The sequence below is a fragment of the Saccopteryx leptura genome, chromosome 12 (genome assembly GCF_036850995.1).
Source record: "Saccopteryx leptura isolate mSacLep1 chromosome 12, mSacLep1_pri_phased_curated, whole genome shotgun sequence".
In the NCBI taxonomy this organism is placed as follows: Eukaryota; Metazoa; Chordata; class Mammalia; order Chiroptera; family Emballonuridae; genus Saccopteryx; species Saccopteryx leptura.
Genome location: NC_089514.1, coordinates 37,054,152 through 37,077,715, shown reverse-complemented (window position 1 = coordinate 37,077,715; position 23,564 = coordinate 37,054,152). Strand labels below are relative to the sequence as shown.

Here is a 23,564-nt window from a genome sequence, read left to right as displayed (position 1 = left end):
TAGGATCAATTTGGAATGCATAAAAATGTTGAATCATGAAGTTGTACATCTAAAACTAAAATAATATTGTAATTGGATTGGGGAACAATTTTTTTGTTTTGTTTTCTGTTGCATGAGGTTTTAGAACTGTTTCTATATATTTCTGCATTGCTGATTCCAAATCTGAAATCCGTTTTTTGGTGCATGCTCTAGTTTTTATACAAATTTAATCTCTTTTTGTTACAGTTAATGGCATGCATTGGTTTTTAAACTGGAGTTAAAGGGCAACGGACTCTTGGATTGAACATAACCACAAGGCAATTAATGTTTTACAAACATCACTTTTACATAATTGTAGTTGTTTTTAAATGTAAAAAGTTATTATCTGATAAAAAACACCCTATTATTTTGTTTTAAGATTGAATCATGGCTTCTTTGAGTAGGCGTAAATGTAAGAATAGTCCTGACACCTTCTGTTATATATGTGGCTGTTGCACACTTCAACATCAAAGGCGCAGTATTTCATCATTTGTGACACGTGCATATATTGCCTGTTTTCAGCAGTTCCAATTGGTTATTCAACTCATTTGTGAGAAGATTATAATGACATAAAAATTGTCCTCGACTTTCTGAAGTATGAGGAGCATAACTGGATCATTTGTGTGGATCTTAAAATGGTAAATTTCCTGCTAGGACAACAGAGAGGTTTCACAAAGTATCCTTGCTTTCTGTGTTTGTGGGGCAGCCGAGCTCAGGAGAAACATTGGACACAGAAGGAGTGGCGAAATGTGAAGCTCTGGAAGTAGGGATGTAAAATATTGTGAATGAACCTGTAGTTAATTGAGACAGGATCATTTTTCCCCCACTTCACATCAAACTTGGCTTAATGAAGCAGTTTGTTCAGGCTTTGAATAGATAAAGTGAATGCTTTCAACATATTATTTCTGCTTTTCCTGCCTTGTCTTTCAAGAATATAAAAGCAGGTGTATTTGATGGACCTCAAATTCAAACCCTCATACACGACAAATAATTAGCCAGGAAGATGAATAAGGAGGAGAAAGCAGCATGGCAGTCTTTTGTGGCAGTTACAAAGAACTTCCTTAGCAACAAAAAAGCAGAAAACTGTGAAATTCTGGTTCAAAGGATGCTGTTGGCTTTCCTCAACATTGGATGTAACATGAGTGTTAAGATTTACTTCCTGAACAGTCACCTTGATAAGTTTCCTGAAAATCTTGGAACTGTTAGTGATGAGCAGACTACTGCTGGAGCATCAAATGAGATTGTCCTCAACAAGAACACAAATGCAAGAGCTACAAACTCAAATTTTTGCCTGACTAGAATTTAAATAAGTTTTGCGCAAATTTTATGATTAAAATAAGTGTTTTAATATGTTCTATTTTGAAATTGTAGACAAATTCTGATGCAAACATATCTTTTAATGTATTAGTGTATTTACTGCATTATATATATATTTTTTTCACAAAGATGATGATATCCAAGAAGACATTCTACTTCATTATGTTAAACTAAATGTTGAAAATTTTACAATAAGATGAAAACCTAAAATCTTGAATTGCAAACAAACTGTAGCTTACAGAGAAAAACTAATGTCAGATTTGAGGTCAGCACATTCGAATTAGGTAAGAACAAGTGTTTTTGTGGATGCAACCAAAATTTTGTTCCCCAGTGTTATACTTCCACAAAATTTTAAGTATATGGGCACAGGAGGGAGTTTTTCATAAAATTATTCAACTTAAAGAATTGTCTTTTACTCTGATGTCTCTCCTACTTTTTGTGGTCAAAATGTCCTCCTTTCACAAAAGGATAGTGATATAGTAATAATTAAGGTGAACAACTTTTTTACAATAAAAAGGACAAAAATAAATTGAAGAAAACAATATTGTAAATAAAAGAAACATTTTATTCATTGCAACAATACACTATAATGATAAATGAATAAAACATTTGTAATATTTTATATTGTAATTATGCTTATATGCCTATTAATTTTTAATAATTGTAAGAAAAAGTACTCATTTAGATACAAATACGTCACACACACGCGCAATGGATTGACTGCATTGATCGAATACGAACATAGATTAGTTTTCCAATATCAAAAAGGAGGGCATGTAGGAGCACACTTTTCGAGGGAGGATGGAACTTACAAAAGAAGGACTGTCCTCCCTAAAGGAGGACAATTGGTCACCTTATGATAATAACAGCTGCTTGAGTTGGCAGTCTGCATGGCCAGCAGTCGCGGCCGCTGTCACAGTCAGGCACATGCAGGTTTACGTTAGATTTGGACAGACAGTAAAGAAATGTGGAGCCGAAATCTAGTGGGCTATGACTTTATTCTAGCCTTGCACCCGGACAGCGGACAGCGAGTAAACACAAACACACAGGGCTCCCAAACCCACTCATTCAGCGCTCACAAAGCTGCTGACACATCCGAGTTTTCCTAGAATCAACGGCCCCCACCAGCTCAGTCCCCTCTAGTTCCCCATCTCCTCCTCTCTGCACAAATTGGCTTCTCCTTCAGCACCCTGACATCTTGGCTGCCTTCTCTTACCCTGCAAAAACATGGCTTCCTTCTTCTCCTTCTCCTTAAAACTTTTTGGTGGGAAACCCCTCCTCCAGCACACATTAGCATAACAAAGCCCCTTCCCAAGCAGGAAGGTAATTAGCCATTTCACGTGAGCAGTGGCCATTTTTAACAATAAAAGTGAGCAAAATCAAATAACACAAATTTTACAAACTTATTTGCCAAATACAGTCCTATAAAGCTTCTCTCTCCCTTTTATTTTACTCATCTGTAAAATCTGTGTCTGAGGCCCTGACCTAGCAGACATTAGGAAGCTTTCTATGTGAAAGGGCTCTTTAAACCGGTTGGATAGAAAAGCTTTCTGGAGAGGGGAGATAAGGTCCCGCAGCTGGAGATGTCTGCTTAATACTCCGGTGAACACATTCTGCAGATAAAATAGCAAATATCCCAACTGAATTTTCTACAGCTAAGTGGTGATTTTTAGTATATCCAAATTCTCTTGGTATTTAAATAAACAAAATCCAACTGTTAATATCCATGACAATATAGAATTTCTTTGGGGGAAGAGGTGGGGTTTTTCTTTTTCTTAGGTTTTTTGTGTTTTGTAAGATCTTAAGTCCTTTAGAAAACCCCAGAAGCAAAGCTGCAGTTCTTCTTGACAGGTTAGAATGTGATTTGCTAAGCAGCAGTGGCCCCGGTGTGATGGTGTGATTCCTCCAATTGCTGCATTGGTGTCTCCTGGGTTGGACGGTAAATCCTCACCCCCCCCAACCTCGGTCCTGAATCAGAAATTCTGGTGGGCCGGAGCCCAGCAAACTGTTTTAAGAAACCCTCAGGTGATTCGGATGCTTATTAAAGTTTGAGAATATCTGCCCTAATATAATGCAGTCCATATTATTCATTGTTTGTTTGAATAATAAAAATCACCTTGAGTTAGATTATTAAATTCTTTCCCTCAGCTGAAGCTCTCAGGTAAATGGTAGGCATCTTGACTTGAAAATCATTTTCCAAAAATTGTGAAATAGTAATTTTATTAAAACTATGTAGATTTATTCTTTGAAATTCTGTTCATAAACTACCACAATTGTAAATGATTTATTCATGTCTCATGTTGGGATCTGAGTGTATTTTGTGTTCATGCTTTACAGAACAAACCAAAGGATTTTCAGAAAAGAAATATGATAGCATTCTATCTAGAGCCTGACTATAAGCTTTCCAGACTCTTCAAATAATCAGAAATTTAATGAGACAATTTCAAAATAACCAGTAATTTCTAAGATATTTCCTAGGCTCAGTATGTATTCCACATATATAGGTATGATTTTTATGACATTTCTATGTCCCAGATCAGCAAAACAAAACTTCATATATTTATTACATCACAATTACTAGGGCAGGAAAGCAGTCTAATTCATAGTAGGAAGATTTTCAATAAAAAAGCTTTCGGTTAAATTTAGGTTTATAAATTTAATTTAAAAAATGTATTTCCAAGGATTTTAGTTAATAAAATTTTAGGATTCTCTCCAATAAATTAAAGCAACACCCTCCCCATATACTTCCCCACGCATTTCTCCCCTGTGTATAGGACAGCAGAGAAGGCTATACCTATCCCTCCATCCAGCTATGCCAACCAGAGCCACGTGCCCTTGTCCATGCCCAGGATTTCATAACCCTGCAAGGTAACATGATTGAGGGGTATGTCTAAAATAAAGCTGGCAGTAGTGGGTCATAACATGACTGCAATAACTTCCTCATCTGATAACCTTGTTGCAGATGGTACTTTGATATAAAAATATTTGTTTATCGGCTAGCAAATATAATGTTTTTTGCATTGCAGTTGTCACTTGTAAATTAAAAAAAAATTCTATGTAAGGCCTGACAATCTAGCTTCTACACAAACCCATTTCCCTAATTTCTATGCATACCACAAAACAGGTTACAAATGGCATCAATGCCCAGTGGGTGCTATGAACTTTAGGGCTCTCTGGTGATTATCATCAATTTAGAAATCAGTCCATAACCCAAGATTATAATGATAATTCATCCATCCATCCATCCATCCATCCATCCCCAACCATTCACTCATCTAATATCATATTCAGCTCTATCCACTAGGCATTTGGCTAGGTGCTGACACTCCAATTAGAAATGTCTCCAGTTAGACAACTCTGCTCTGGCTGGTCTGCTTTGCCCTGTGCTAGCCTGCCCCATACTGTGCCAGCCTGTTCTGGCCTGTTGCGTTGCGCGTTGCGCCGCGCTGCTCAGCTCTGCTCATTGGCCGAAAGGGAAAGAGCATTCTCAGAATCAGAGGGGAGCTGAATTATATAGACAGAAGTCCCTACTCTTAGTCCCTTATTGGTCTGTCTTCATGCAAATGAGGACCCCAAATCCTCGCAGTTTGATTGCTCCAAAGACACTGTCCTGATTGGTCAGAATGGAACCACTCTGATTGGTCATGAAGAAGCTGATGGGATACAGCTGTGCAGTTCCAAATGGACGGGGAAAGCCTCCATTCTATTGGTCGAAATAGGATTCCAGGAACTGTTTTATAAGGAAAGCCTGGCTCACAGGGCAGGAACACAGCAGGCAGGTAGTTCAGTGCAGGCTTCTCCTTGAAGGGTAGTTTGCAGGAGAGGCCCCTAGGTAGTAATTGTCTGCTAGGCTGTTTGTTTTGTTTTTCAATTTGAGCCCAGTTTGTTTTGTTTTTCAATTTGAGCCCAGTTAGCCACTGGGAGCCCTTTTCCAGTGGCTGGAAGTATTTTCTTTCTCAGGGTCCACATTTGTAATCAGAAAAAGAACACTGGAAGGAGACTAACAGTTGCCGTGAAGGGGGGGGGGGGTGAGGAATTGGCACGCAGTCCCTTCCCTTTCCCACTGGGGCAGTAATGGTCTCCATAGTCCACTCACTGTTTTGTAATTTCCTCTCTTCACTTTCTGGAAAGGGCAGAGCCCTTCCTTAAAATGTGTCATCCCCACTGCAGAGCATACTTTGTTCCTATTGTTTCACAACCTTTGAAATTCCGAATGTTCCAGTGAGGTGTCCCTTCCCCCCATCTGACCAGATAAGGGACTCCTCAGTTCTCTGGACATCACAGGTTCCGCTGACCTGGGCACAGGGTGTTTCCACGTGGACAGGCTGGCCTTGGAATAGCACCTCTCAAATTTTAACATTAACATGATCACCTGACTCTTGTTAAAAGGCACATTCTGATTCTCTCGGTCTGGAATGAGGCTGGAGATGCAGCATTTCCCTCAGGCTCCCAGGGGATGCCTGTGATTCTGGTCCATGGGCCACACTTTGACTAGTTGTAGGGCAGCTGTGTTGTTAGGCTTGGTCCTTGGTTACCAGCTGCAAGCACTTTGCTTGATTAGTGCATGAGCACGTGGCAGAGGCAAGTGTGCACAGCCTATATAAGGGTATGGGTGCTTGTGCGCGGGATACATGGGAGGTTGCGGATGGCAGATTTCCTGCCGGCCACTGTGAGAGGCAGTTTCCCTTGCCTGTGTGCTTGTCCACCATTGTGAGACTTTATTAAATGGAACAGCCCAACCCTTCTGATTCTGCAGTTTTTCTACCATCTGCCAGAATCCAGTGTGAACCTGCCTCCAATGTGAACAGTGCCTTGGCCACTGGCATTACACTAGACTTGTAACCTTTTCCTTTGATGTTATTCACAGGTAATACTAATGAAATAATTGAGAAGCTACTACGGCAATTATGGAAGTTTTGTCTATGTGGTGTTGAGAAAAGGACAGGTCTAGGCTTCTGAAATTAACCTGTTTTTTGAGTCTGTTTCCTTTGTATAGTGGAAAAGGAAGAGGTTTCATTTGACTCCTGTGGTCCTTTCCAACACTAAAATTCTTTTGTTTCCAAGTCTGAAAGTTATATAATAATGGTAATACCACTGTCTTATATTTAACACAATGACACTTCAACTTTATAAGCTCAATCTAAAAGTGTGATTTAGGCAGCACACGGGCTTCTTTAAATACCAAGGTGACAGTCTTCCTGAGTCGATATTTGACTCCCTGTATGCGTTTGGTACTTGAAGCATATTATCAAGGTAAGAGAGTCTGATTACACTCATCTACATGGCCTCCTAAGATTTTCATTTTAGAAAGATTTCTTGACATTCCTCTGGCCAAAATGACAAATGTGGTGCTTATTAATCTTGAAATATGGAACCTAATTTGTTTCACATATAAACATCTAGGGCAGAATTACTGGATGACAGTAACTCTGAAAGAGCTGTCCTCAGAGATCTCTTTTCATTTTTCAATTATAGTTTACATTCAATACTATTTTGTATTAGCTTAGGGTATACAGCATAGTGCTTATACAGTCATAGACTTTACAAAGTGGTCCCCCTGATTTTTCAAGCACTCACCTGGGCCATACATAGTTATTACAATATCATTTACTATATTGCCTATGCTGTACTTTACAGCCTTGTGACAACTCTGTCCTCAGAGATCTTGATGACATTCACAACTTGCTGATTTGCATATGCTATCAAGAAAATATAATTCTCCAGGGTCATGAGAAGGGGTAGATGAATTTTTAACTTTGCAAGGCGACAAATAGCCCTTTGTCTAGCCCTCTCTTCTTTTTCTCTCCTGGAAACACCCAGCTCCCTTGAGGCTCGTGGCACCTCATAATAACATCTCTGATACTCACTGATGTCATCTACTGACTGTAGCTTATTTTTTATCGCTGGTGACTATGCCCCCAGTACATACACAGTCTTCCTCTTTGCCAACAGTTGTCATCCTTTTCCAGTACTTCGTCATCTACATGGATGAAACATTCAATCCCATGGCCTCTTGTTTACTTATCCATCAAAGGCAATGAATCTTTGCCTCTAACCAATCTCAGAGTCTTACTTTCTGGTATCTCCGAACATTATTTCCTAGCCTTTCAATAGTCTTAGTCAAATATTCAGACTGTTAAACAGCAAACGACACCTGATTCATTGACCCAATATTTTCTCACTCTCCACTGACATACTTGTTTCCCTTTACCCATCTGAGACTCTATAGTGTATATATCTTCACTTGCTTAAAAAAAATGACTTTTTTTTTTGACAGAGACACAGAGAGAGTCAGAGAGAGGGACAGACAGACAGGAAGGGAGAGAGATGAGAAGCATCAATTTCTCATTGCGACACCTTAATTGTTCATCAGTTGCTTTTTCATAAGTGCCTTGACTGGGGGGTGGGCTATAGCAGAGTGAGTGACCCCCTTGCTCAAGCTAGCAATCTTTGGGCTCAAGCCAGCGACCATGGGATGATCCCATGCTCAAGCTGGTGACCCCGTGCTCAACTGGTGAGCCTGCGCTCAAGTCGGCAAACCTTGGGGTTTCGAACCTGGGACCTCTGTGTCCCAGTCTGATGCTCTATCCACTGCGCCACTGCCTGGTCAAGTGAATGACTCTTGTTATGGACTAAATGTTTGTATCCCACCCCCCCACCCCCAATTCATATGCTGAAATTCTAACTCCCAATGTGAAGGCATTTGAAGATGTGGCCTTTTGTAGGTTATGAGATCATGAGAGTGGAACCTTAATGAATAGAAACAGTGCCGTTAGAAACCAGAGAGCTTTCTCTCCCCTTCTGCCCTGTGAGGACACAGCAAGTGGATGGCAGTCTAGGAACCAGGAAGAACGCTCGCACCAGATACTGAATCTTCTGGTGCCTCGATCTTGGACTTCCCAGTCTCCAGAACTGTGAGAGATAAATGCTTGTTGTTGGTATTCCATTATAGCTTCCTGAATAGACTAGGACAACTCTTGCATTTCATCACATCCACTGGCAATATCCTAGTCCTAGAAGACCCAGCTACCCATTTTCTGTCTGATTTTGCTGAAAAAAAAAATCAGACAATGGAGCTCATTAGCTTCACCACCTTCAGCTATCAAAGAACAGTCTGTCCACTCTGGAGACCACCACTTTCCTCCTTCCGAGGGGCTGTGGTAAAGATCCCCTTAGAGACAGCTCTCAGTCAATAGGCTCAAAATGGAACTTGTTTTCCATCCAGACATATTCCCATTCATAAAAATTTTCTCATTGCAGTAAATGGTACAATTATTCACAAGTTGCTCAAGTTAAAAATCTGGGAGTCATTCATGAGTCCTTGCTTTCCCTCACCCTTGACATAAAATTCACACCAACACCTGTTGTCCAAAATATTTCTTTCTTTTTTTTTTAAGGTGTGAGGGAGACTGACAGTGAGACAGACTCCTGCATGTGGCCCAACCCAGCAGATGCTCAAATCAATTGAGCTATTTTTAGTGCCTGAGGCTGAGGCACTGGGACCAAGGGAGCTATCCTCAGTGCCCCAGGAAACACTTGAATCAATCAAGCCACCGGCTGTGGAGGGGGGGGGGGAGAGGGAAGGAAGGGGGAGAGGAGAGGAAGAGGGAGAGAAGCAGATGGTTGCTTCTCCTGTGTGCCCTGACCAGGAATCAAACCCAGCACATCTATACACCAGCCTGACACTCTATCCACTAAGCAATCCCATCAGGGCCCAAAATATTTCTTAAACCACTCTCTACCAACACCAGTTTAATCCAAGTCTACATCATCTGTCATCTAAACTCCGGAAGCACTTCCTAATGGATCTCTCTATTTTCTCCATTGCCTCTTTCCAGATAATTTTCCACATAGCAACTAAGATCATTTTAAAATGTAAATAAGATGATGTCTCTCTTCATCTTAAAATTCAATGGTTTTCGCCTGACCAGGCAGTGGCACAGTGGATAGAGCGTCGGACTGGGAAGCCAAGGACCCAGTTTCAAGACCCCAAGGTTGCCAGCTTGAGTGCGGGGCTCATCTGGTTTGAGGAAAAACTCACCAGCTTGGACCCAAGGTCGCTGGCTTGAGCAAGGGGTTACTCTGTCTGCTGAAGGCCCGTGGTCAAGGCACATATGAGAAAGCAATCAATGAACAACTAAGGTGTCACAACGAAAAACTGATGATTGATGCTTCTCATCTCTCCATTCCTGTCTGTCTGTTCCTATCTATCCCTCTCTCTGACTCTCTCTCTGTCTCTGTAAAAAACAAACAAACAAACAAACAAAAAAAACTGCGGTTTTCTGTGGCACTCAAAAACTAAAGCTACCTTCCTGACCATGACCGAAAAGGCCCTCCATGAGCTCCAGAGCCCTTGTACACCTCTCTCAATCCCATCCTGTATGACTGTTATTCTCTATGGCCCAGACACAGCTTCCTTTTCTGGAAGTGGAAAAGGCAAACTCATTCCCTTGTTGGGAAGTCTGCACATGCTGTTATATCTCTTGAATAGAATGAGTCACTTCAGTTGTGTTTTGTTTTCCTTTCAGCTCTTAAGTTTCCTTTGTAATTATCTCACACAATTGTTTCTTTCCTCACTATAATTTCTCCCACAAGACAAAAAGCTCCCTGAGAGCAGAACCAGGTTTATCTTGTCCATCACTGACTACACAATGCCTGGTACATAGTAAATAAGAATCCAATGAATATTCTTTGTTGTTGAATGCATCAAAAATGCCAGGACCAAAAGATGTAATAGTTCTCTAGGTAAGATCCCTCTTTTTTGCTGATCAGGACACTTTAGGCCCAAAGGGGATAAGTGATGTGTCAATGTCATGGTTACTGGCTGAGTACAGAATAAATGTATGTCCTGGTTGGGTCCTGAAGTCCTAGTTTCTCAAACACCTAGTGTGCCTTCTTCCTCACTTTTGTAACTCATTTATGATCCTTTCTTTAAACATTTGTTTGCTTTTATCTATGCTACTTTTCTGTATTAAAATATAATTTGCTTGCTCACTACAAGCATATTTTCAATGTCATCAGTGCAATAAAAAGTGCCTTGGATACAGCTTTTCATTTCCTTTTTTGCAAAATTCACTCAATTTATCACGATTGATATTGTCTCATTCCCTCACCCCCCCCCCCCAAAAAAAAGACTGACTAGCTATGAGAAAGTAACTGCAAACTGTTTCTAAATACATACTCTGAAAAATATCTGGAATGGGTAGTTTTAATTTATTTATTTTTAGCAAGAAAGAGAGAAAGAGAGAGTGAGACAGGGACACACAGGAAGGGAGAAGCATCAATTTGTAATTGCAGCACTTTAGTTATTCATTGATTGCTTTCTCATATGTGCCTTGATGTGGGGAGAGGCTCCAGCTTAGCCGGCAAACTCGAGCTGCAAGCCAGCAACCATGGAGTCATATCTATGATCCCACACTCAAGTAAGCAACTCGTGCTCAAGCCGGTGAGCCTGTGCTCTAGCCAGAAGAGCCCCTGCTCAAGCTGGCGACCTCAGGGTTTCCAACCTGGGTCCTCGGAGTTCCAGGTCTACACCCTATCAACTGCACCATCGCCTGGTCAGGCTAGCTTTAATTTTTGAAACAACAGAGGGATGGGTGCAGAGTAGAAAACTTACCTTAGAGAACGAAAAAATAAATGGAGATTAAAACAGCAGAGAAATAATAAAGATGGAGAAAATGTATGGGTGTGTGTGTGTGTGTGGGGGGGGGGATGGCAGAAATGGTTTGGAGAGAATTTAAAAGGCTCCCAGTAGAGGGGCTGCTACCTGGACTATAATCAAAGTCATTAGGGTGGGGGTAGGGGCATGAGTTCCAATTCCATTTCTTTCAATTTCACCCATAGTGATGAGTGATAATTAACCAAGGCCCATAATAAGTTTTCCCATCTAAAAAACGAACTGCCTGAGGAGTAAAAACTGACACCAATTCTTCTCCAATGGGTGGGAAAGATAATACATGGAATTCTCTTGACAAAAATTCTCTTGATCTCTCTGCCCTATTTTAAGAGCAAGATTTTTAGGGCATAGTTTTCAACAAGTTTTGGCTGAGGCTGAACACAGGGCTCACTTATAATTTAGGCCACTTCAAGACGAAGCCACATATGTACACTGCTCACAGAAATTAGGGAGTCAGGGAACGTGCAGATCCTCCAGTACTTTCAGCCTTTTGTATAGTGCATTTGCACCAATTAAATAAAAGTTGGTTTTGCATCTCATTTGCATAATCAAACTTTGACTTGTTTGCTTTTCTGATGTTCTTGTTTTATAAAAAAAATAGCAAGTGCTTCTTTTTTTTTACTGCTTCATATTCATTTAGAAATATCCTCTAATTTTGGTGAGCAGAATACTTCCTAACATACATATAACGGCCTACACACACCACGGTCACATAATTGGGTAATAAACAAAACGACTACTAGAAATACTCCCTCGTTCGCAAAGCAGTGATGTGTGATTTTCAATGAATCACGCTGCATCCACCCCCAAAGTGGTAGCTAGATAGGTCATCAGGGAGGCTAAGGTAATCTGCCCGTCCTTTCCCTCTGGGGCACATCCTACCTGGGTCGAAGTCGCTCTGGCCTCCTTTCTCCTGGGCCCGACCGCCAGGTTATCTAGGAGCTAGGGGAAGACCCAGAGGAGTAAGGGGCGAAATCGGAATCGGTAATAAACAGACACACCCCTCCGTACCCTTCCCACCTGGCGCTGCCACGCGATCAGGAACCTACAAGCTCAGGACACACGCCCGCAGAGAGCGCGGGATCCCGCGAGGACGGACGCAGCGCGTGGCGCCGCCCGCATCTTGACCTCCACCCCTCGGCCGCCACCTCATCCCACGCCCTTCCCCGACGCGCTCACCTCCGCGCCCTCCGCGCCCTCCGCGCCGGGCAGAGGCCAGCGTGCCAGGTCTCCCGCGGCGGCGCGCCTCCCCGGGGCGGCCCGGGCGCTGGGGCCTACCGACCGCGCCTGCGAGCGGCGGCTGCAGGGCGGCTGCGGCGGCGGCGGCGGTGGCGGCTTCCCCGCCTCCCGAGCTGGCTCGGCGGAGCCGGGGAGGTGGAGGGAGGGGCGCGCGCCGCGGCCGCCGGGTGGTGACGCGCTGCCGGGGGCTGCGCCCGGGCGGGGGCCGGGCGCGGGGCGGTCGGGGAGCGCCGACCGCAGGGCCCTGCGGGCCGGGACGGAGAGCGGTGGGGCGCGGGGAGGAGTCGCGGAGTCCTGGGAGTCCGGCGAGGGCTTGGGGCGCTGGGGAGCGCCGAGTGCGGCGAGCAGTGCAGCGCTGCACCCCCTTCCCCCAAACTGGGAGCAGCTGAACATCTGCTGGCCTCTGCCCCCCTGTAGGGCTCCCCCAGGACACCCTTTGAAACAGCTTTAGAAAAATCGAGTCGCTTTTCTACTTCACTGCTTTTGTGCTTTGTAGTCGCCTGTCCCCGCCAGACTTTGCTTTTTATTACGCCCAACCCCAAATACCTCTTTCCAACTCTGAGTTCCTGTCTAGTCTCCAGTAGTGTTCTTTCTCTTCTTTCTAATCGTCTTTGGCTGGACAGTGATCTGGGAATAAAATGCTCAGAAATGCCCTTTCGCGAATCACATTTTACAGCTCCCTCACAGCCAGCGGACGGGAGATCAGTGTGTGGACTGACCCTCACTCTAGCTGGTTACACTGGAACTTTGGTGTTGGGGAAAAGAGGGTCAAGCAGGGGGAGTTAGGAGACCTGTGTTCCTGACAAAGCCTCTTAAACCCCAGGGATCACAGTGACCTTGAGTGTTCAGGGGGATCTTTGAGCTGTAAAGGCACCTTTCGTTCTGGGATTTTATGAACATTTCCCCTGCAGATTATCAAGTAGTCAGGTAGCCTTTATCTTTTGTGTAGGTGTCAGTAGAAGAAACAGATCTTTATTCTCAAATATAAGATCAACTTGCGAAAAATTCTCAAATTTGGGGAATTTTTTTATACGTTAGTAAATTTCCATTTCAACAAATTAAGTTTAAAGATTATCTCTCTCTGTGGTTTATTAACCAGGGTAGAAGTCAAGAAGGGGGTCTTAGATGGTCACTGGACACTGAACTTTCCCCTCTGAGGCCCATAAACAGATTAACCTTTGTAAATGCTGCTTTGAAAATATATCTCTTGTTTGACTAGACGTATGCCCCTCCCTCACTGCCAACATTATTAAGATTTAAAGTTTAGGCATAAGCTAAGTTTTCCTTGATGTGTTAGGATATAGCGCATTGACAGCTGGTAAAATTCTTTCCATTTTGGTAACTGGAAAATTAATTATATTTCATCTGGAAAATGAGACACGAGGAGACCAGGTAAATAGGACAAACCAGAAGAGACAACTTGGAAGGTGGGAGTGTGTTTGTGTGCTGGAGACGAGAATATGTAAGTTCTCTGTATTTTTTGAAAGTGTTGATTTTTGTTTCGATTTCTCCTCTAAAGCAGAATCCTGTGGTTGTCTCACACCTAAAGCTTCAACACCAACCAGGCACTCTTGCAAATAAGATCTACTTGTCAAAATCTGTAATTCACAGACGAGAAATGCTTATTTGGTCTTTTTTTCCTTAGTACAATACTTCAATATGATTATTCCCATGGAGAAAAGCAAGTTTCTTTTTTTTTAATTAAAAATTTAGTGATTGATTTCTGGGAGAGAGGAAGGGAGAGAGAGAGACAACAAGAACACTGAGCTGTTCCTGTATGTGCCCTGATCAGGGATAAAACCTGCAACCTCTGTGCTTCTCTATGATGCGCTAATTAACCAAGCTATCTAGCCAGGGCTGTAGTCTATATCAGTTTTTATTATTTCACATCAACACTACTCTCAGATAATGAAACTATCTGTTTTATTTATTTATTTTTCTTCCTAGCACTTCTGGAAGACAATTGGAAGAAATTTATGAATCTTAGCAGTTGATGAAAGAGTGAAGCTTTTAAAAAACAATAGTGTTATAGCCTGTCCAGGTAGTGGTGCAGTGGATAGAGCATCGGACTGGGACTCAGAGGACCCAGGTTCAAAACCCCAAGGTTGCCGGCTTGAGCTTGTGGTCGCTGGCTTCAGGTGGAATCATAGACATGACCCCATGGATGCTGGCTTGAGCCCGAAGGTCACTGGCTTGAGCAACGGGTCATGCACGAAAGAATTGGTCCTTCTCATCTCTCTCCTTCCTGTTTGTCCCTCTCTCTGTCTCTCTCGCTAAAAAAAAAAGAAAAAAAGAAAAAAAAAAGAAAAAAATCAATAGTGTTAAAAATTTCACAAAGGATCATTACAAAATATACCACTTTTTAATTATCCTAGAACCATAAATTATTGTATAAAACTTGTAGGTTAACCATGTAGTTTAATTATTTTTAAAAGTTGTCTAAATATGGACTCTGACTATTCAAAAGTAAAAATGCTTGACCGGTGGTGGCACAGCGCATAGAGCATCGACCTGGGATGCTGAGATCCAGGTTTTAAACCCAAATGTTGCTGGCTTGAGGGTGGACTCACCAGCTTTAGGATGGGGTTGCTGGTTTGAACATGGGATTATCCACATGATTTCATTGGTCACTGGCTTGAGCTTAATGTCACTGGCTTGAGCATGGGGTTACTGGCTCAGCTGGAACCACCCCTCAGTCAAGACACCAATGAGAAGCAATCTATGAGAAACTAAAGCAGCGGTTCTCAACCTGTGGGTCGCGACCTCGGTGAAGGTGCGACCCACAGGTTGAGAACCGCTGAACTAAAGTGATGCAGTTACAAGTTGATGCTTCTCATCTCTCTCTCTTCCTCTCTCTGTCTCCAATAAATAAATAAGTAAATAAATAAATATAAAATGGAAGTAGTATGTGAAATCAAAAAAGAGAATCAATGAGTAGTTTCCGGAAGAAATAGTTGCATTTTATACTTAAACTATAAAAATCAGAAACTATCCTTGGTGGACTATCTCAGGGAGTAAAATGTGTTCCAAAAAACAGTTGGCATTAATGCACAGCATGATGTCTTTCGACCTTATTTCATGGTAACTATAATTTTTACTACTGCTTGTCAGTGGCATTTGAGTGTAAAATTGATTTCACAAGATTTTTTCAGGTCATGACGTGCTCTCTGAGCAATTTCTTCAGTTTCCTGAAGTATTAATCGACTCCACAGAATTATTTATTAATGCACCTCTAGTAGTCTAGAGGTGTAAACATGATTTCTTCTTTGAAATTATTCTATAACTGATAACTTCAGAGTGGTAGTTGCCAAAATGTGTAACTTCAAGCACTAGTCCTTCCAGATGCTTCTTCGGTATTCTTTCACTAGGATATATTGATTTAGCTTCTGCTGTATGCCCTGACTGGGGCACGAGAAACAATGGTGAAGAACCCAGATATACTTACCTGTCCTGATAGAATTTATAGTCTCGTTGGGAAGATAAATTAGCAAACAAATATAAATAAGGTGCACACAAGTAAAATAAGTGTACATCATGGTGAAAATAACTTTGAGATAAATAATAATAGGGATTATTTTAGAGATTTCTTTTTAGAGAGCTACAATGCATATCAATAGGTTATAAAGACTTAAACTTTCTACAGTAAAAACATTTAACCTATTTCCAATAAATATCCGAATTTGTTTTGAGGACTGAAGCTTTTTGAGAGCAATACTTATTAATAAAATAAAACCATTTTTGTAGAACACTGCTTTTCTGAAACCAAAGAATTGAATAAACATAAAATTCTGTTAACATTACCTTACTTTTACTTATCGATCTACATTCATGTATTTTTTTTCTTTTTTATAAGCGAGAGGAGTGGAGATAGTGAGACAGACTCCCACATTTGCCCCGACTGGGATCCACCCGGCAATTCTCTTCTGGAGCCAATGCTTGAATCAACTGAGCTATCCTTAGTGCCCGGGTCTGATGCTCAAATCAATCGAGCCACTGACTGCCTGAGAGGAAGAGACAGAGAAGGAGGGAACAAAGGGGGAGAGAAGCAGATGGTCGCTTCTTCTATGTACCCTGAGAATCGAACCCAGGACCTCCATATATTAGGCTGGTGCTCTATCCACTGAGCAAGCTGGCCAGGGTCTACATTCATATATTTTAATAGATTTATAAATATACCTATAATTTTTTTAAAATAGATTTTGTTTGAAAACAAATTATATAGAAACAATTATAAATACCTACATTCACATATTTTAACATTTATAAGAATGCATATATTTTTATAGACTTTGGACAAAATGTCAGAAATATTTATAACTCTATTAAAGTATATCAATGTACATCTGTACAAAACAAATGTTTTATAGTTAACATTGTTTCACGAACATATTTCCACATGTCACCATGGTTGAGGTATGTATAGTTTTTAATTCTATACCCATAACATACATATAGAATAGTTTTCTTAACCCCAAACTTTAGGAAAATACATTTTCTGATTCTTTTACTATTATAACTAACACTGCTTTGAACAAATTATTCTTTGGGGTAATAAGTAAAGGGAATATTTCTGATATTAGTTTTCTATCAAACATTTAAAATGTGTATTTTTTTGGCCCTGGCTGGTTGGCTCAGTGGTAGAGCATCGGCCTGGTGTGTGGAAGTCCCAGTTCGACTCCCAAGCAGGGCACACAGGTGAGGTGCACATATGCTTCTCCTCTCTACCTCCCTCGCTTTTGTTTCTGTCTCTGCCTCTGTCACTCTGTCTCTCTCTTCTCCTCCCATCCTGTAGCCATGCCTTGATTAGAACTATGTTGGCCCCCGGCGCTGAGGATGGCTCATGGCCTCAAGCACTAAAAAATGGTTCTGGTTGTCACAGAGCAAGGGCCCCAGATGAGCAGAGCATTGCTCCCTAGTGGGCTTGCCGGGTGGATCCGGTTGGGGTGCATGCAGAGGTCTGTCTCTGCCTCTCCTCCTCTCACTAAAAAATAAAAATAAATAAATAACGTGTATTTTTTTTAAACAATAATCTTAAAAATTTCAGTATATACATATGTCATTATGGGTCTCTTGGTTGATCAACTTATAACTCAGTACAGTACAACCATGCAATTTCAGAGTCCATGTTTTTCACATTTAATATTGCATTGGTGCCTAGCTGTATCACTCTGTCAGACCTCAATGAGAGAATGCTTACAACTGAACAATAAAGAAAACCCAATTATAAAATGGTCATAAAAATTGAATGAGCATTTCTCCAAAGAAGATATGCAAATGTCCAATCATTATGTCATGGTTTCATATTATTTCATCTTTTTTTTTTTTTTTTTTTTAGCGAGAGGGAGAGAGAGACAAACAGGGACAGAGAGACAGGAAGGAAGAGAAATGAGAAACATCAGTTCTTTGTTGCTTCATCTTAGTTGTACATTGATTGCTTTCTCATATGTGCCTTGATGGGGGAGGGCGACTCCAGCCCAGCCAGTGACCCTTGCTCAAGCAAGTGACTTTGTACTTTAAGCGAGTGACCTTTGGGCTCAAGCTAGCGAGCATGGGGTCATATCTATGATCCCACGCTCAAGCTGGCAACCTCAGGGTTTCCAACCTCGGTTCTTAGTATCCCAGGCCATAGCTCTATCTACTGCGCCACTGCCTGGTCAGGCTATTTTATATATATATTTTTTGATGCCTGGTTTAGGATGTTTGTTCTGGGAATAATTGAATTATCTCCAACGTTAAAAATCTTCTTAATACTCAACAAATAAAACGACTTTAAGAAATAAAACTGAAACAAATAAAAAGACAAAATTCAACTGCTATTTTTATAAACGTAAATGTTTGGCTCTCAAAGGGATTAGAGAAGTTTAGAAATGGAAAAGATATTAAGTAAGAGTTTATTTTAATCTATTTTATAATTTAAAAATTGTATTTAACATTATTTATTTAAAAACACATTGAAAAACTGAAATGTTCATTAAAATGATATAATTTTATGACTATAAATCAAACTATTTCTGAGGGGAGATTTCACTTATTTTTACACAAAAGTTATAAGAATTGATTACAGTGGTTATAAGTAACAAAGTACTTTGTAATACTTAATTCTATAATGCATCAAAATAAATTTTATTTAGGTCAAAGTGTTAAAACTTAAAAGTAACCTGATAAAATAATTAGAAAAACTAGAAATGAATGTTTTGCCCTAATTCTAGAAGAGAAAGGACTTTTAAAGTTTGAATAGATGGAAGCAGTCTTAAAGATAAAAATTTATAATTTTGACTGAATAAAATTTAAAGTTCTACATGGTTTTTTAAACACATAAAGTGAAGGAAAATGTTTGCTGTAAATTTGACACAAAGTTAACATGAAATATTTAAAATATGTCACACAAATTCAGAGGAGCAGCAGAAGTCTAAGCTCCAATAAATGGGCAAAATAACAATGAATATTTTAATGAAGAGTAAATAAAACTATTTAATAAGCAGAAACATTGAGAAAGATAGCCTCTACAGGCTTTCTATAATCTCTAGTCTTTTCCTGTTTATTAATATTTAGCTATCAAGTTTTTCCCTCTTTAAGCAAATCACCAAAGGTTTTACCTCTTAAAATTTTGCAGTGTATCTTTGTCAAGGCAAAAACGGAAATGTAGGCCATTGGTCTACAAATGCGAAGAACAAGATTTCTCCTGTTCTTATTTTCATTATGCAATTGTATAATAAAGTAATTCCCAGACTTTTCAATATTCAATGTATGTACTGGGGTTTCTCTTATTTCCCAGATTATTTTATAGCAGTAAATTTACCCATTTTATGAGAATCATTAAATTTTTTTAATGGCTCATCTCTTTTTTTAGTTGAATTGATTGGGGTGACATTGGTTAATAAAATTATACAGGTTTCAGGCGTACAATTCTATAGTACATCATCTGTATATCGTATTGTGCGTTCACCACCCCAAGTCACGTCTCCTTCCATTAGAATCATTAATGTTTTGAGGCTCTATTTTCCAGGATTATGTCATTTAATTAAAAGGGTGTATTTTCTATTTTTAAAACTGTAACTAATAACTTTCATTTTTTTGTGTTTTGTTAAGCTATTAATTTATTCTACAAATACTTATTGGGTGTTACTTGTGCACCACTGTCTAAGGGGCTGGGGACACAAAAAGCAAAACAGATCCCTGCCACCATGAAGTATTTCCCTTGGGGCTGTCAGTCGTATGTGTGATAATGTACTGTCCAAAGACACCTGTCTGAGGATTTAAATGGGGGTGACTACAATTCATCATGCACTCTGCTCCCACTTATGCCTTTTTTTTTTTTTTTTACGCAGCGGTGGTTGCTAACCAAACTGTGCTTGGGTAGGAAGCGTGTGTATGTGTTTGTGTATGTAGGTAAATACGCACTTGCCTGAATCTTCTAATTTGCACCAAAGTGCCAAAGCTGAGGCTCTAGTTCTACTGGGGAAAGACAGACAATAAACAAACTACATAAAGATATGGAGTATGTCTCATGATAATAGATGCCCTTAGGAAAAATAAACTGAGAAAGGGAAATAAGGAGTGCGGTCAGGAAAGGCCTCCAAGGTGACCTTTTAAAAGTAAAAGACAAGTCAGTGAGCCATGCAGACAGCAGGGGAAAGCGTCCCATCAGGGGGTAATCAAGTGGAAAGGCCCCAAGGCCTGTCAGCAGCCGTGTCCAGAGAACAGGCAGCTTGTCTGGAACCGACTGAGACCAGCAGTGGAGGTAAGGTCGGAAGTCGGAAAGGGAGGGTAGATGTGGAAACGTGGGTGGGCCTAGTTGTGTAGGATAATGTAAGGAATTTAGTTTCTATGAAGAGTGATATGAGAAACCTTGGCAGATTCTAAATAGGCATGATAGGATCAGATGTACATTTTAACAGACTAACTGTAGCTATGGTGTTGAAAATAGACTGAAGCGAGGCAAGGGTGGAAGCTGGGAAGTCAATTAGGGGACTATTATAGTAGTCCAGGTTGATGGTGGTATTGATAAGGGTGGTAGAATAGAGTTGGGAGAAATGTAGAGTTCTTGATACATTCTAAAGGCAGAGCTAAGAGAACTTGATGGTAGGTTGGATGTAGGTTTGAAAAAAGAACAAAATCAAGGGTAATGTCAAGTTTTAGGCCTGACAAACAGGAGCCATGGTGTTTATTCAGTGAGAAGGGGGAGAGTTTGTCTCAATCAGATTAGGAAGGAGGAAAGATCAGGAGTTCAGGCTGAGGAATGTTACATTAGAGATGACAAATGTGGAGCTGAGGTTCATATGTGAGTCTGGGATTCAGGCAGGTCTGGCCTAGAGATGTTAATTTGGTAATTATTATAATTTTCTTTTTTTAAAATTAATTTTAAAGGGTGACTGATAAATCAGGGTACATATGTTCAGAGAAAACATCTTTAGGTTATACTGACATTTGATTTTGCTGCATTCTCATCACCCAGAGTCCAATTGTCTTCCGTCACCTTCTAACTGGCTTTCTTTGAACCCCTCCCCTGCCCGAACCCCCTCCCTCCCCTCCCCTCCGTAACCACCACACTCTTGTCCATGTCTCTGAATCTCATTTTTATGTCCCACCTATGTATGGAATCATATAGTTCTTAGTTTTTTCTAATTTACTTATTTCGCTAAGTATAATGTTATCAAGGTCCATCCATGTTGTTGTAAATGATCCGATGTCATCATGTTTTATGGCTGAGTAGTATTCCATAGTATATTGTGTACCAAAGCTTTTTATTTTTATTTTTTATTTATTTTATTTTTTTTTTCATTTTTCTGAAGCTGGAAACAGGGAGAGACAGTCAGACAGACTCCCGCATGCGCCCGACTGGGATCCACCCGGCACGCCCACCAGGGGGCGACGCTCTGCCCACCAGGGGGCAATGCTCTGCCCATCCTGGGCGTCGCCATATTGCGACCAGAGCCACTCTAGCGCCTGGGGAAGAGGCCACAGAGCCATCCCCAGCGCCCGGGCCATCTTTGCTCCAATGGAGCCTCGGCTGCGGGAGGGGAAGAGAGAGACAGAGGAAAGTGCGGCGGAGGGGTGGAGAAGCAAATGGGAGCTTCTCCTGTGTGCCCTGGCCAGGAATCGAACCTGGGTCCTCTGCACGCTAGGCCGACGCTCTACCGCTGAGCCAACCGGCCAGGGCCTCCAAAGCTTTTTAATCCACTTGTCCTCTGACGGACACTTGGGCTGTTTCCAAATCTGGCTATTGTGAACAATGCTGCCGTAAACATGGGGGTGCATTTCTCCTTTTAAAACAGTGCTGTGGTGTTCTTGGGGTATATTCCTAAAAGTGGGATAGCTGGGGCAAAAGGCAGTTCAATTTTAAATTCTTTGAGGAATCTCCATACTGTTTTCCACAGAGGCTGCACCAGTCTGCATTCCCACCAGCAGTGCAGGAGGGTCCCCTTTTCTCCACATCCTCGCCTGTACTTATTCTGTGGTGTTTTATTGATGAGCACCATTCTGACTAGTGTAAGGTGATATCTCATTGTGGTTTTAATTTGCATTTCTCTAATGATTAGTGATGTTGAGCATTTTTTCATATGCCTATTGGGCATCTGTATGTCCTCTTTGGAGAAGTGTCTATTCATTTTATTCATTTCTTTTCCCCATTTTTTTGATTGGACTGTTTGTCTTTCTGGTGTTGAGATTTACAAGTTTTTTATAAATTTTGGTTTTTAACCCCTTATAAGATGTACTGTCAAATATGTTCTCCCATTGTGTAGTTTGTCTTTTTATTCTGTTCTTATTGTCTTTGGCTGTGCAAAAGCTTTTTAGTTTGATATAGTCCCATTTGTTTATCCTGTCTTTTATTTCCCTTGCCCGTGGAGATAAATCAGCAAATATATTGCTGCAAGAGATGTCGGAGAGCTTATTGCCTATGTTTTCTTCTAAGATACTTATGGTTTCACGCCTTACACTTAAGTCCTTTATCCATTTTGAGTTTATTTTTGTGAATGGTGTAAGTTGGTGGTCTAGTTTCATTTTTTTTGCAGGTTGCTGTTCAATTTTCCCAACACCATTTGTTGAAGAGGCTGTCTTTACTCCATTGTATGCCCTTACCTCCTTTGTCAAATATCAGTTGTCCATAGAGCTGTGGGTTTATTTCTGGGTTCTCTGTTTTGTTCCATTGATTTATGTGCCTGTTCTTATGCCAGTACCAGGCTGTTTTGAGTACAATGGCCTTGTATACTACACTTGATATCCGGAAGTGTGATACCTCCCACTTTATTCTTTTTTTTCAAGATTACTGAGGCTATTTGTGTTCTCTTTTGGTTCCATATAAATTTTTGGAATATGTGTTCTATATCTTTGAAGTATGTCATTGGTATTTTAATTGGTATTGCATTGAATTTATAAATTGCTTTGGGTAATATAGACATTTTAATGATGTTTATTCTTCCTAACCATGAGCACGGTATATGCTTCCACTTGTTTGTATCTTCCCTGATTTTTTTTTTATCAATGTTATATAATTTTTCGAGTACAAGTCTTTAATCTCCCTGGTTAAATTTATTCCTACATACTTTATTTTTTTTATTGCAATAGTGAAGAGGATTGCTTCCTTAATTTCTCTTTCTGACAGTTGTTAGTGTATAAAAATGCCTCTGATTTCTGAGTATTAATTTTATATCCTGCCACCCTGCTGAATTTATTTATCAGGTAAAGTGGTTTTTTGACTGAGACTTTAGGGTTTTTTATATACAATATCATATCATCTGCAAATAGTGATAGTTTTACTTCTTCTTTTCCAATTCGGATGCCTTTTATTTCTTTTTCTTGTCTGATTGCTGTGGCTAGGACTTCCAGAACTGTGTTGAATAAGAGAGATGAAAGGGGGCACCCTTGCCTTGTTCCTGATCTTAAGGGGATTGCTTTTAATTTTTGCCCATTGAGTATGATGTTGGCTGTGGGTTTGTCATAGATGGCCTTTATTGTGTTGAGGTATGTTCCCTGTATTCCCACTTTGCTGAGAGTTTTGATCATGAATGGGTGCGGGATTTTATCAAATGCTTTTTCTGCATCTATTGAAATTATCATGTGGTTTTCCTCCTTTCTTTTGTTTATATGGTGAATCACATTGATTGATTTGTGAATATTGTACCAGCCTTGCCTCCCCAGAATAAATCCCACTTGATCATGGTGTATGATTTTTTTCATATATTTCTGGATCCAGATTCCTAATATTTTGTTGAGAATTTTAGCATCTAAATTTATCAGGGATATTGCCCTTAATTTTCTTTCTCTGTGTTGTCTTTGCCTGGTTTTGGAATCAGAATTATGCTCACCTCATTAA

General features: G+C 40.6%; 1 protein-coding gene across 4 annotated transcripts in view; it reads right to left on the bottom strand.

The window, feature by feature from the left end:
* STEAP2 (STEAP2 metalloreductase) overlaps positions 1-12,529 on the bottom strand; it is a 31,487-nt gene extending 18,958 nt beyond the window's left edge. Inside the window, exons 1-2 of one of the 4 annotated variants that reach the window (XM_066354104.1) lie at positions 12,191-12,529; positions 11,894-11,953 (exon numbers count right to left, since the gene is read on the bottom strand). The gene's annotated coding sequence lies outside the window, so the exon portion shown is untranslated. Of the gene's footprint in view, positions 1-11,893; positions 11,954-12,031; positions 12,140-12,190 lie in introns of those variants that run through there. The other 3 variants (XM_066354099.1, XM_066354100.1, XM_066354102.1) reach the window with 3 other exon arrangements.
* Between the last annotated feature and the right edge of the window lie 11,035 nt (positions 12,530-23,564).